Source organism: Castor canadensis, chromosome 5 (genome assembly GCF_047511655.1).
Source record: "Castor canadensis chromosome 5, mCasCan1.hap1v2, whole genome shotgun sequence".
NCBI lineage: Eukaryota > Metazoa > Chordata > Mammalia > Rodentia > Castoridae > Castor > Castor canadensis.
Window position 1 is genome coordinate 151,890,501 of NC_133390.1, and position 15,147 is coordinate 151,905,647.

The 15,147-nt window shown below is 44.6% G+C and overlaps 1 long non-coding RNA gene across 1 annotated transcript in view; it reads left to right on the forward strand.

Moving 5' to 3' along the window:
* The first annotated feature begins 2,920 nt into the window (after positions 1 to 2,920).
* Positions 2,921 to 15,147, forward strand: part of LOC141423126 (uncharacterized) — an 89,148-nt gene continuing 76,921 nt past the window's right edge. The window contains exons 1-2 of the long non-coding RNA XR_012447778.1: positions 2,921 to 2,984; positions 3,146 to 3,271. This is a non-coding gene — a long non-coding RNA (uncharacterized lncRNA). The remainder of the gene's footprint in view (positions 2,985 to 3,145; positions 3,272 to 15,147) is intronic.

Here is a 15,147-nt window from a genome sequence, read left to right on the forward strand (position 1 = left end):
CCTGCAACATAAATATGATTGAGGAAACTGATGGGATGAAGGAGAGTCTGCTGAATTTTCTTCTACTTTGATCCATTCTATTCTTTGTTCCTTTCAGAAGGTCCTAGCCATCCATCATCATTTTCTTTCTGTTTTGAGGCCTTCCATGAACCATTCTTAAGGGTAGGTCTGCTGGCAACATATTTTCTTAGTTCCTCTGTCTATGTAGGATTTATGGTTCGTAGGTCTTTTTTTCAGTGCTTGAAAAATATGCTTTCTTCTGGATTCCATGGTTTCAATGAAAAACCTGTTCTTGTTCATATTGGTGCTCTTTTTTTTTTTGGTGGTACTGGGGTTTGAACTCAGGGCCTCATGCTTGCTCTGCCACTTAAGCCACACCGTCAGCCCCAAATTGGTACTCCTTTAAAGGCAATGTGTTGTTTCTCTTCAGCTGTACATAAGATTTTGTCTCTAGTTTTAAAAGTTGAATTATAATGGGTCTTGGTGTAGATTTTATTGTGTTTACTCTATTTGGAGTTTGCTAAGCTTTTTGGGTCTGCAATTTTACGTCTTTTGCCAAATTTGGACTTTTCAGCCAAATTGGTATTGCTTTAAATACCTTTTCAGGCCCATGGTCTTTTTCCTTTCCTTCTGGGACTTGAATGTCGGAACTTTTGTTATTGTCTCACAGGTCTTTGAGGCTCTGGCCATTTCTTTTGTAGTCTGTTTTCTCTTCATTGTTTAGGGTGAGTGCATTCTATTGATCTCTCCTCAAGTTCATTGGTTCTATCGTTGTCATCCACGGTTCCTGGCTCACAGCTCCTCTAAACCTTATAGTTTCCTAAGGGACTAGATCAATGAGAGCATCTTTTGTTAAAATGTTTAACCAACAGTTCCAGAGTGATGAAGGTGAAAGACGTGTCCTTTGTTCACAAAAAGGCCCTTTCAAGCACACCTGGGTTTATATTAAAAAGGTAAATTCTGGAAAGTTCCTAGATAACCACTGGATAGAAAGCCGGTTACCATGGGATCCAACCACAATTAGAGGGAGGAAAGCGCGGTTGAAGTTGAATTAATCCCCAATGACCAACTATGTCAGTTATGTCTGTATAACAAAGCTGCCACGAAATGCCCAAAGGACCAGGTTTGGAGAGCTTACTGAGGGCAGAGCACATGGATGTTCCTGGGGAGGGGGATCCTGGGAGAGGGCCCCATGCCCCTATGTCAGGCGCTAAATACTCTCCATATATTGTTATAGTCATTTTAGATTACCAGAGCCATGCCTATGCAAGTCAGATGGGTCAATCTTGCTTTATTTATTCTCATTTCAAAACCAGTTTAGTTAAATTTTATGTAATTAAGACTGGCTATTAATTTGAGGCAGGATCTCAGTATATAGCCCAGGCTGGCCTCAAATTGGTGATCCTCCTACTTCAGCCTCCAGAGCGTTGGGGTTACAGGCACACACCACCACTAATATCTTGGTAAAGACTGGCTATTTTAAAAATATTTTCTCAATTGTACTATTTGTAAACACTTGTAAACTAAGTCACATTTTAAATCATCATTTAAAATATGATGATTTATGTATGCGTGCTTTAATTGGCAAATAAACAATTATTTTTATAGCTTATATTCTTAAGTCTGCAGTTCTGTGGTATGTACTTAAGGGCCACTCTTTCTAAACCTCTTTGCTGCCCAAATTTCACAAACAAACAAACAAATGAAAAAAAAAAAGAAAGAAAGATGGTTGCCCTAATGTACATACCAATTCAGCAATAGACAGCACAGCACCCCAAATCCCTCAGGACTGAGGAATGGACAAAGAAAGGGGCCTTTGAATATTTTCTTTCTGCTTGTTCTTCTGTTGAGTGGAGTCCCCAGTAAATCTTTGATAGTGCTGTTAGTGAAGATGGAAAGCCATTGAGAACAAAATCTAGAGGTGTGGTTGCTGGCCTGTGGAAATCCAGGAGGCCAGAAGTGGAGGATCTGGGTGCCTGGTTTCCATTTCCTGCCTTTGAGTGAACCACGCTGCACAGGTATCTGCCTGAAACTATGATGGGCTAAGATCACACACATCTGCTTCTGTTTGCGGGCAAATCCCTTTACATCGTTGTATAACACCCCTCGCCCACCAAGATGGTTGAGATGGAAATTTTCACCTGTAACTACTCAGTGTGGGGTATTGGCCTAAGGTAAATATTTCATCAAAGATGATTCACATGGACCAGTTTGGCCTCCAAAAAGGTAGTTGAAGTCCTGACTGCAGTGCTTTAACAATGTGGCCTTATTTAGAATAGGGTCACTGAAGATGTAATTCATTATGAAAGTTACTTTGGAAAGTAATGTCAAGGGTTTGGGGATTTTGCTCAGTGAAAGAGTGCTTGCCTGGCAAGGGCAAGGCCCTGAGTTTTGTCCCCAGCACTGGAAAAAAAAAAGGAAAAATAGAAAAAAAAGCAAAAGGAAAGTAATGTCCTAGGACAGGTAGAAGAAAGCATTTCGTGAGAGCCAACTGTGTTCCAGCCAGCACACTGTGTTTGTCTCACTGAAGTCACCTCTGGTACCCTGTGGTACTGTGGTAGAGGGATAGTGAAGGAATCTTTTCAAATGGAAAGAATCTAGTTAAACCGCAGTGATGTGAATTAAAATATAAAAGAATATGCTAACTCTTCCTCTTACTAGAAACCCAGAACCCACTTTCTTAGAGTCTTATGAAATGAGCCCTTTCTTTGGAGACCCAATGACACCAGGGGTTTTGTAGCAGGAGCAGAATCTTGGCACGGGTTGGACCTTTCATCCCAGTGTAATGGATTCCTTGAGTCCTGCCAACCCAGGGGACCAGGGCTCCCTGAGAGGCCTGTTCGCAGAACAGAGGTCCTTTGTACTAAGCAATGTGATTCTGCCAAAAATTAATCCCACAAACTGCATCTTGAACAACAACCCCATCCCCACCCCTACCCAGGCTGCACATCCTGCAGACATTTGAGCTTGAAGGAGCCGGAAAGGTGGGAGGAGGTGGGGTGCTCAGTTGCCTGACCCAGGGGGGCCCATGGAGATCACTCTGCCGGCGATGAACAGAAAGTCTGGCCTTGATTCCTGGGTCATGATTAAGCAAAACTACATCAGGCTCTTAGCAAGTCCCTGACTGTTCTGTGTTTCCGTGCAGGTGGCCTGACTGCAAGGTCCAGGGACTTGGAATGAACTGGACTGGCCGTGTGTCCCGTGTGTCATATTTTTTGGCTGTCATTGCAGAGGTGTGATTATGGAAGCATCTTGACAAGACTTCCGGAAGGTGAGGTCATCTTATGAGACAAAACGATTAGCAAGCTCCCCCTGGTGGCTGATTTTGAAATTTTATTTTTAACTGACAACTATTTGTAGGTATTTATGGAGTACTGTGTGCCCAGCAGATGTTTCACTAAGGAAGTAAGCTTCCAGCGCAATGCCAATCTCTGCTGGTTCTCAAATGACAGTTACTATTTATACGTCCCCAAGAGTCTCAGGGCGTTATTTGTGGGAGCTGGCATGTGAAAGATGCAAACAGCTGTGACTTAGGCTTGCTGGGCCAGGCTCCATTCTGCCATATTCCCCTTCTTGCTCCTATCCTTTGTCCATCCCCCCACCCCGCCCCCTGCAACCCCCCCCCACAATTTGTGGAAGTGTAAGATTTGGGGACTTTGCATTTTGCATCTTTCTTTCTTTCTTTTTCTTCCTTCCTTCCTTCCTTGCTTCCCTCCCTCCCTTTCCTTCCCCTCCCTCCCTCCCTCCTTCCCTTCTCTCTCTCTCTCTCTCTCTCTCTCTCTCTTTCTTTCTTATAAATATTTTTGTTCAAACGTAAGTCAACCTGAATCACTGAATTTCTGGATGATGGAGGATAGAAATTTTAAACACTATCCTCCTGGGCAAATTTTACTAATATTAACCTGGGCAGGTGTGGCATTCTGGCCAAAGATGCCCCCCACACCCCATACATCCTCCAAAGTAACCAGTGTCCAAATATAAAATCTAGACTCTAGCCTGCCTTTCCAACTTGCCTACTCTCTCCTTACTCTGCAAAAAAACCCCCTAATCTACCTTGCCAAATGTCTTTTCCACTTACGTGTGTGTGTGTGTGTGTCTGTGCGTGTGTGTGATTCTTGAGTTTGAACTCAGGATTCACATTTGCTCCGTGCTCTACCACGGAGCTACATCCTCAGCCTTTTTGTTTTCTGTTTTGTTTTTGAGATGGTCTCCATTAACTTTTTCCATACTTGCCTTGAACTGTAGTCCTTCTGCCTCCAAGTAGTTGGTATTATAGATATGCATCACCACATCTGGTTCCATTTATTCTTTATTTGGAAAATCACACCATTTTTTCCAGAGTTATGAGAGACATGTTAATTTCCAGATCCCAAAAGTTCACATCCTCATAGCGGCCTCTGTGTGATTAGCACCAGGCAGCTGCCTACCTCTCCTGCCTCCCTAAATGTCTCCCTGCCTTACTTCCCACTCTACCACTCCCTCCTAGTTTTCAACAGCAGCTTCATTCTACCTGCCTCTTTGTGTGTATTTTCTTCCTTCTGTTCATTTTCCTTGGATTTCATAATGATAAGAATGACTAGCTACCACTCCTTGGGCTCTTCCCTGGTGTCAGGCACTGGGATCAGGGCTTTACAAATACATCTTATTTAATTCTCATGATTGCCTTGTATGGGAGGTTCTATTATTGTCCTCAGTTTACAGACTAAGGAATTGAGGCTCAGAGAGACTCAATAACGCACCAAAGTCAGTTTGTGACAGGACAGGACTTGAACTTGGGTCTAACATGTAGTCAATTATGTTAATTACCACCCTGAAAACTGTTCTTGGCCTTCCTCTCTTTCTGGTTTCTTCCCCTCCTTTTCTTCTCCCTCCCCCCCTTGTCTCCACTTGCCCCCTTCTCCTTTTTGGAAATCTCCCTTGACCTTGGAGCTTTTGCATGTCTGCCTAAGTGACCTCCCCTCAAAGCTCAGACTTTAGACTCCATGTTGTTATTGAACTCTGAATGTTCCCCCTGTTCGCCTCACACACACTGTAGATTCCTAAGGGCTATCTCTTCCTTCACAAGAGGCAGAATCCAAGGGAGCTCCTCACCTCCTCTGTCCTGCACTGCCTGAGTTACTCAGCCGGCAACTCTGTCCTCCTGCTCACTTAGATTCAGGGTCCTCTCTCCCTTGGGCCCCCTCCTCCCCTGCCAGATCCATATACCCAGCTAAACTCTCAACTCAGGCTTCTCCCCTTCCCTCCAGACTCACCTTTATTATCCATGTCAGGCTTGGTTACTGCTCATTTCCATCTTTGCAGGGGCCCCTGGTTTCAGAGCCTATTTTTCCAACTCTATCTAAATTCACATAGTGGTGTCAAATAATTGTTCATAAGACAAAACTTAAGTTGTGTAAAATCTCACTCTATATTTTACAGCTAGTAGGAGGCAGCACTGGTATTTAAATCCGGGCTGTCCGAATTCAAAGTGCTGATTAATAACCAGTACACATGCCTCATGCCACACTCCTACCCAAGATAGCTAGTGGTCCCCATTGCCTAGTGCAAACTGCCTCAAGGGCCCCTGTAATTTTGTCTCATCTTACTCACCTAACAGTAGCCCTTCTGCAATCCTTTCTGTTTCTGCTTCTTCAACCAAATGCCCTCCTTGCTGCTAAGCACACCTCTCTCCTTGAGACCTCCTGACTTCAGGTTTTGTTAACACCAGCCCTCTGCCAAGGAGTCCCACTCTCCTAGCACTACTGGCAAGCCATACTCTTCCTTTGAGGCCAGTCTCTAGTGTCACTGCCCCCATGTAGACCTGCCTAATTTCCTCCCAGGCAGGCAGGAGCGCCCTCCCGCCTCTGAACTCACCATCTCTTCTGCCACTACCTGTGTTCCCAACACTCCCTCCTCCCCACTGTAGTTGCTTATTTTCCTGCATGGGCTCTGCTAATAAATTCTGGGAGGCATCTTGCCATCCTTCTGTGTACTGCCCTGTGCCATCTGCACATCTGGAGCCCAAGAAGCACTGTCCAGTGAGGGAGCAAATGAATCATCAGAGTTGGTGTTAAGAATGTTATCTGGCACCTAAAAAACTAGCTAACATTTGTTGCCCTTAACGCAGAGAAACTAAAGCAGATACCTTAAAAGCAACTGAGGCCAATAGGAAAAGGGGACCAGGAACTAGAGAAAAGGTGAGATCAAAAAGAATTAACCTAGAAGGTAACACCCACGCACAGGAAATCAATGTGAGTCAATGCCCTGTATAGCTATCCTTATCTCAACCAGCAAAACCCTTGTTCCTTCCTATTATTGCTTATACTCTCTCTTCAACAAAATTAGAAATAAGGGCAAAATAGTTTCTGCTGGGTATTGAGGGGGTGGGGGGGAGAGGGAGGGGGCGGAGTGGTTGGTAAGGGAGGGGGTGGGGGCAGGGGGGAGAAATGACCCAAGCCTTGTATGCACATACGAATAAAAAAAAAAAAAAAAGAATGTTGTCTGGGAGCCGGCTCTCAGTGGCTCACACTTGTAATCTTAGCTATTTGGGAGGCTGAGATCAGGAGGATCATGGTTCGAGGCCAGCTCAGGAGAATAGGTTGAAAGACCCCCATCTCCAAAAATAACCAGAACTAAAGTGCAAAATGGACTGAGGTGTGGCTCAAGTGGTAGAGCACCTGCTTTGAGATCATGAAGCCCTGAGTTCAAACAAAACCCAGTTGAGAGAGAAAGAATGAGAGAGAGAGAGAGAGAGAGAGTGAGAGAGAGAGAGAGAGAGAGAGAGATGCCCATTTTATTGGAGAAGGGGAGGCCAGGGAAGAGAGACTACTTAGTGGGTATAGAGTCACTGGTGGTTCTGGAAGGGCCAGGCCCTGCCTACTCATCAGAGACAGTGGTTATAGATGGCAGAGAAGAGAGACAGGGTTGGAATCCAATTCTATACTTCCTAGCTTTGGAACCTTGGGCAAGTCATTTAACCTCTCTGCACCTTATGTATGCCAGAGGCCCTCACAGAAACCAGTGTTTCTAGTTCAGTGCCTGGCTCACAGGAAGGGCCTAGTAAGCCACAGTACTCATTCCCCACCACGTCCCACGCCGGGCATCCTATGCGATGTGGCTCAGGGTGTGGATGGAGGACCAGTTGCATCTACATCTGGGGGCTCGTCGAAGGGGAAACTTGGGAGTCCTATTCAGAACCTGCTGCCAGGGGATCTGTGTGCGGAACCTGGGAATGTGTTGTAGTAAGTCTTTCCTGGTTGATGTATGAGAAGCCTGAACTGGTGTTGTGGATGGTAAACATCCATCACTCAGGGCTAAAGAAAAGTGAACAGAGTCGAGGCTTAGCAACAGCTGGTTAAATTAGACTAGTCTTCAGAGATCAGCCCTTGGCAGAGGGCAGACCTCAGCCCCCACTGTCAAACTTGGTCCTTGTAGGTAGTCATGGTTTTATCACCATTCTATAAGCAGTTGACCCTATGGTGGGCAGCTTCTTGGGAGCAGTGAAGGGAGAGGACAGACTAGTGGAGAAGCTGGTGTCCTGCTAGCACTCTAGACATTGGGCACTGATGGCACCAACAGAGGGCTTTTTGCTCCTGCCAAGCAGTCAAGTGAATCTGTTGTCCCTCTTGGGGGCCTGTTCCCAGGAGAAATGCCAAGGGAGGCAGTGAGACAAAGATAAGGTGTCCATCCCACATTTATCTAGGGAGTTAGCGTTCAGATATGGTCTCCTCATATGGCTGTAAAGGGCAGAAAGAGCAACGTGACAACAATGAACACTGGCTACAACTAGGTTGATGTCACCAGAATGTGGAGGGGTCCAGGGAGCACTCTGTCGTCACACCTCCCTCCCTCCCTCAGGGGTGCTTACCTGGGGGAGGGAGAAAGACGATAACAACAGAGCCATCGGTTTCCCGCCTCCGTGTCTCGGACTAAGTCTGTTCCTGCTGCTGAGAAAGTCAGAGGGAGGCAACCCAGGACAAGACACAAAGCTCCATCCTCTACAAGCCCTGCTTTGTTTCACTGAGGTGATATGTGGGCCACTTATTATGGTTTAGGGGCAGATCTATGGTCTCTAGAGAAGGGACAAGTGTCCAGCTAGGACCCTCAGGGATTTTCTGGGGGAAGTCTCAGGGTCTGTTTTGCAAAGGACCCACCCCCTCTGGCACTGGTGCCTGTTGTTAAAAGAGCTGCTGTCATCTATCAGTCATAGACAGGGTTGATTCCCAGCCATGGCTCCTGCCCCTGAGCCCTGGACAAGGCCAAGGCCTTCACCTCCATGCCCTGTGTTAGCAATGTGAACTCTTAGCATGGAGGCCACGTACAGAATGGTCAGATGGGCTGGAGGAGCTGCTGATGCCTGGGATTCAAGGCACTGTGGGCTGCGTTGACTGTGGGAAGTTGGAAGACTCTGAAGTCTTTTATTTTTAATCACTTTTAAATTAGCATACGTTAATAGCAACAAGGGGTTTCACTGAGATAGCTCCATAGATATGTACAGTGTGCGTTGAACAGGTTCACCCCCTCTGTTATATTTCCTTTACCTCCCACCCCACCTTCATCCTTTTCAAACAGTATTTGGTGGATTTCATTATGCTACCTTCACACACACACACACACACACACACACATGCACACACACACACGTATGTATATGAAATATACTTCCATCTTCTTCACTTCCAATACCCACTCCTTTCCCCTTCCCCCTCCAGCCAATTCCCTCTCCACGGCAATCCTCCTTTTATACTTATGTCCCCATTGTTGTTAACACATTAATTTCTGCATGTGAGAGGAAACACGGAATATTTGGCTTTTTTGAGCTTGGCTTATCTTGCTCAACATGATGGTCTCTGGCTCCATCCATTTTCCTGCAAACAACAAGATTTCATTCTTCATGGTTGAATAATAAATACGTCATTGTGTATGTGTGTGTGTGTGGAAATATCTATCTACCTATCATCTATCTATCACAGTTTCTTATCCATTCATCAGCAGTTAAGGGCAGACTGATTCCACAGCTTGGCTGTTGTGACTAGCACAGTGATAAACATGGGTGTGCAGGTATTTCTTATGTATGCTGATTTACACTCCTTCAGCTAAGTGCCCAAGAGTGGTATGGCAGGATCATAAGGTAAGTTTACTTTTAACTTTTTGAGAAACTTCCATATTGATTTCCAAAGTAGCTATGTGAGTTTACATCCTCACCCACAGTGTATGAGGGTTCCTTTTCTCCTGCATCATTGCAGCATTTTTACTGCTCGTTTTTATAATTTTTTATTGGGAGATAAATTCATTTTATGGGGGGGATTCATAGTGACAATTCAGATTAGATTTACATTGTACACTAGTTTCATTGCCGTCATTATTTGTTCTCTTGAAGATGGCCATTCTGACTGGGGAGAGATGGAACCTCAGGGTAGTTTTGATTTGCATTTCTTTTACGGCTAAGGGTGTTGAACATTTCTTCATGTGTTTATTAGTCTTAAAATTTATTTAATTTTCTTTTTTACTGAGGTGAATTTCATACAACATAAAACTAACCATTTTAACACCCACAATCCTGTAGCTCTTAGCAGTCACAATGCTGTCAACCACCCAGCAGCAGTTAGGAGCATGGCTTAGAGGGACAGGGGCAAGCCAGGAGCCACCATGCTGCCAGAGGGAAGAGAATGAGGACATTTGCAGGTGTTGGTGGTGAGAGGAAAGCTTCAGAGGATCTGGTAGACAAGGCAAGATCTAGATCCAGAGTTGGGAAGAGAGCCAAGCCGTGGGACAGAGGCCCAGTTACAGCCAGTGTGTGAAGAGATTGTTGAGACAGAGAGCAACTGGGGGAAGAAAGGGGACCCTGGGAAGAGGCCAGGGACCTCTCACTCTTACGGGGGAGGAAATAGAATGGGGCAGAGGCTTCCACACAAGGTTGATGGAGGGTTCCTTTGAGACCGGCCTTCCTTCCTTTGTGCCTACCTCAGAAATGGGAAGCGAGGGGACTGCCATGACTTTCCCAGCCATTAGGGAGACTCAGTTAGCCCTTGCCAATGTTCCTTTCTGCCTCTATGTCTCACAGCAATACTGGGGATGACATCATCCTTCAGACTGTTGTTGAACAGAGACGCACTTTGTGACCACAACAGCACAGCAGTGGTTCTTGGGGTTCCTGTGGCCAGAAGAAGAGAGGCACCTGCCCCTGGCAGGGCTTTGGAGGCCCCTCTCTGGCCCTCTTCTTCAGAGAGGGAGCAGCCCATCGGCCCTGGGTTGTCTTGTACCCTTGTTTGTACATGCTCTGGTACCTTTTCCAGGCCTGGGGTGGATGCCTCCTGGGTCTGTCTTCCAGCATGAACTACAATCCACTTGAGCACCGCCTTTGAACTGAGGAGGCCGAGGGAAAACTTTTGGCGGAGGGTGTGGATACAGCTGCACTGTGCAGATAGATCCAAACAGACTGTGCTTATGTTAAATGCCCCTGGAGGCTGGATGGAGGAAGAAGGGCAGCTGGGGGTTTCTGCCTATGTTCTGTTGTGGGGTTCTAGGTGACCAAGCAGCCCTGTGTGTCCTTAGGAGGGTGCACTTGTTAGTAGAGGAGGATAGGCCAGCTTGATTTATCACCTGACCTCCTGGCTCAGGCCCTGTAGTGCCAGGAGCCTGTTGCCTCCTCCTTGGCCACATGGATGCACCCGGTGGAGCCATGATTTTGAACATACTTTCTCCTCTTTGGAGCCTGAATTGTGGTGGCAGGGAATCTTTCTTTAGGATCATAAGCTTGAATGAGGAGCTAGGTAAGTGACAGTTGGTCCCTTTGTAGCACTTTGTCCAGTGATGGATAGCCTTTCTGGCTTCTCCACTCCCTGATACCATCTTTTGGTGGGGGGGATAGGGAGCATAGATGTGTGTGTATGTGTGTGTGCGCGTGCGTGCCCATGTGCACGCGCTAGCAGTTCTCCCCCACTCAGCCTAGGAACCAAGTGCTCCTGCTTACATGTTGACAAACTGTCTCAGGGATTGAGGCTTCTAGAACCCTCTAGAAACCCTCATCCGGCCTGATATTAGATTCCACCTTTACAGAAGACCCTGATTAACCATAACACACTAAGCATCATGACCATTGCTACAGTATCTCCTTCTCAACTACTGTCACCTGCATCCCCCACATCAGCCATTGCCACCATTGCTACCACAGCCACCTCTGACACCATCACCCCCATCAATTTCCAAACCTCTCCCCTCATTACAAATCTCTTCTCATCAGCACCACCACAATGCAATCATTCAGCCAACAAACACTGGGTATCTGTGTCAGAAAGTGTCTTAGGCACTTGGTATACATCACTGTACAAAACAGACAACATGCCTGTAGAGCTTAAAATTAAGGGGGTAAAGAGAAGACCCCATAAATCATAAACAATAGATAAATAAATTATCAAAATTGTTGAGTTTGGGTTGGGCACCAGTGGCTCACACCTGTAATCTTAGCTACTCAGAAAGCAGAGATCAGGAGGATCATGGTTTGAAGCCAGCCCGGGCAAATAGTTCTGCGAGACCCTATCTTGAAAAAACCCTTCACAAAAAAGGGCTGGTGGAGTGGCTCAAGGTGAAGGCCCTAAATTCAAGGCCAAGCACTGCAAAAAGGAGAAAATGTTAGAACTTGGCACATGCTATAGAAAGAAAATATAGAGTCAGGGCAGGGAGGGTGAGGTGGAGGTCAGTGATAATGATTGGGTGAAGACATGAGTGAGGCGAGGGAGTTAGCTGTGCTCACTCATTGCATTTACTGAATGTTTATTATGTGCTGTTAATACAATCACTACTTTACACAGAGAACTCAGAGAAAGACTAAAATGTCAAGGACTAAGCTTTGAGAGTGCTGTAATCAGTCACATTTCCTGATGTGCAGAAACCGCACCAGGTTTCTTTTACAATGCTGCCCTCTAGTGCTTAGTAGAGGCACTACGGGGTCAGGAATTGAATTTACTTAGCATAGTAAACGTTTCAAACTATAGAAAAAAAAATTGAGATGCAAGCCAGGAGAGGCGAGGAACACCTGTAATTTCAATCCTTGGGAGGCTGAGGCAGGAAGATGATGAGTTTGAGGCCAGCCTGGGTTACAATAGTGAGACTTTACCTCAAAAAAACAACTAACAAATTGTGATACAAAAATGATTTAAATTTTAAAATCTAACACCGATAAGGCCAAAATAAAAGGCATGGGCCAATCTGAACAAATTTTTGCAATATTTGCAAAAATATAAATAAAATTGTATTGATTATATGAATAATTATTACATGTATTTGTGATATTTGTACAAGTTTTACCAAAATAGTTTATACTCATGGTCACATTGGGAAAAAAACTCAGAAGCACGACAGTGTTAACGAGAATTGAAGGAGCTGCACTTCCTGAGCACTTGCTGTGTGTCAGGCACTGTCTTGGTTTCCTTTAATTCTCAATTCAACTTCACAGCGTGCTCTGAGGGCGGCATTCCTGCATTTTACCTGAAGATCAAAAAGATCATTGGCATCCTAGAGCTGGTAGACAGATGTGGACGCTATCATTTAAGCAGGGCTTATCTAGTCTCAAACTTAAAGTTCTGACAGAATAGATGGTTTTTTTCCTTAGCCAGAGAGAGAGAGAGAGAGAGAGAGAGAGAGAGAGAGAGGATGTATTTTAACCAAGAATGAACCTCCTAGCTAATATGAAGAAAAAGGGATAGCTGGGCACCTCCTTCACAGGATAGCACACATCCACCTCAATTCAGATGTCAGCATCATGGATAATGGGAAAACATTAGAAGCCTCTTCATTTAGATAAGGAAGAGACAAGCCATCCAAGGATATCGTATTACCTAATATTCTGGAGGTCAATGCAATTAACCAGAAAGAATGATTTTAGTAGTTTAAAAATTAGAAATGAGGAGGTAAATCATTGATGAGCTGTACATTGTATACCCAGAAAGTCAGATGAAAAATATTACAGGTAGCAAGACAATCAAGTGTCAGGTGCGAAACAATCACTGGAAAGGAAATAAAGTCCATACAACAACCAGTTAGAAGATATAGCGGAAGAAGCCCCATTTACCATGCCAGTAAAAACATGAAATATATAGGCTTAAGTTTAATGGGAAGAGCTATTTCAGTAAGGCTTCAAAGTGCTTCTGAATGTACAGAGATTGAGACAAACAGAAAGGCAAACTATGTCCTTAAGATAGGAAAACTCAATATCCTAAACATCTCCCTAAATAAATTTAGCGGTATAAGGTAGCTGTAATGAAACTATCAATAAGAACTTTTGAGGGAAGAATTAGGTTAATCAATTTTATTTTTAGATTTATTCTAGAATTTAGGTGAAATAACCATTTGAGACTAGATTCATGATGTCTATAGGTAATAATTATGGACTATATATTTCAAAGTTGGTAAAAGAGTAAATTTCAAGTGTACTCACCACAAAAAAAATGTGACATGATGGATATGTTAATTAGCTTGATTTGATCATTCCACAATGCCTACACATAGCAAAGCATCGCACTGTACCCCTTAAGTATATTCAATTAGCATCTGTCAATTAAAAAAAGAATAGCTAAGAAACTTCTGCAATGGAGAATAAGGAGAGGGCAATCCTACAAATATTAAAATCTATTATAAAATTATAAGGATTTAAACACAATAGATCAATGGGATGCATTTGAGTAAGAAAGAGACTCAGTGCACACGGACATTTACTTATTTTAAAGATGGGGGCTCATATCAATGGGAGAAATAAAGCTGATTGGAATATTGGAATTAGGATAGCTGGGAGACAACCTGGTGAGAAGTGAAATTGGAGCAATGCCTTTCACTTCCATCATCAATCCTAGATGGACCAGAATTAATCTAAAAAAAATCTAAAGGGATCCCCTGGAAGCGAGAGAGTTTTTTATAACCTCAGAGGCATGAAGGCTTTCCAAAGTATGACACAAAAGCAGGAAGCCATAAAGCATGACTGACGACTCCACTCTCCAGCAATAGGCGAGAAGGAAACAGAGCGAATGAAAATGTGGACATGACACGGCACGGAGAAGGACAACACGGTTACACGATCTGCAGTAACAGAGCTGATTTCTTATGGTGCAAGGTGGGGAGGGGAGCAAGTGAGGGCTGCCTGAACCATGGACAGAAGTCGCTAGGGGGAAACTGCCAATTTCACGCATAGGGTTGGATCCTCGAGTGTTCCTGGCGAGGGAAGATGTGTTTAGCATCAACAAAGGCGTTCTTCCAATTGGCAAGGGTCAGCAGGTGTTCACTACACAACGTCATGTGTTCTTTGCGTATGAAAAAACAGCCAAAGATGAGAAATGAACTCAGTTGTCACTGAAAAGTCAAGATGATGGGGAGCCATTGTCTAGAGCACAAAAGGAGGAGGGACAGAGCACCCCGCGAAGCAGGAAGTCAGCCGTGCACTTCCATCAACACACTTGCACTTAAGAACCCCAATAAAATGGATTGTAATCCTGACAACACTCTGAGTTATTAGTCTAATGAACTGTAAAAGTAAGTGGCCAGGAGATTGTCTGAAACCACTGGGCTCTAATTAGCCTCTTCCTCTGGGACTTTCCAAACTGGAAGTAAAAGCCAAGGTCTTTCCTTGCTGGGACTGAACCTGGGAAGAGGGGACCCGAGCCACTATTTGGGGTCTGGTCTTGAGCAGTGGTGAGGTGATACAGAGACTGACATGAGGGTGGAGACTGTGAAGTGCGTGGTGTTTGAGCTCCTGCCTTGCTTGAAGCTTGCTACGTCAGCAAGCAAATCTTTGGCTTTGAATTAGGCATCTGTCCCTTTTGGCTGAAGAACTCTGATTAACAAATTGTCTACAGCATGGTACCATCTTTGTGGTAGGCTTGAGGCTTGAGGTCACCCATGATGATATGACTCCATCCCCATTTGATGACTTGTTGCCATAGTGTTGCATGATGCATGTACAGTTTTTAAATTTTTTACTTACTTATTTTTAAAATTTTGAAGCAAGGTCTTCTTATGTAGTCCAGGCTGGCTTTAAACTCATGCTTCTCTTACATCTTGCCTCTTGAGTGTTGGGATTATAGGTGTATGCCACCACACCCTGTTCCTATGTCCAGTTGCTTCAAAGTGAAGAGACTGCACATTGTTGAGACACCCACAAGGAAGCTCAGAATTCAACAG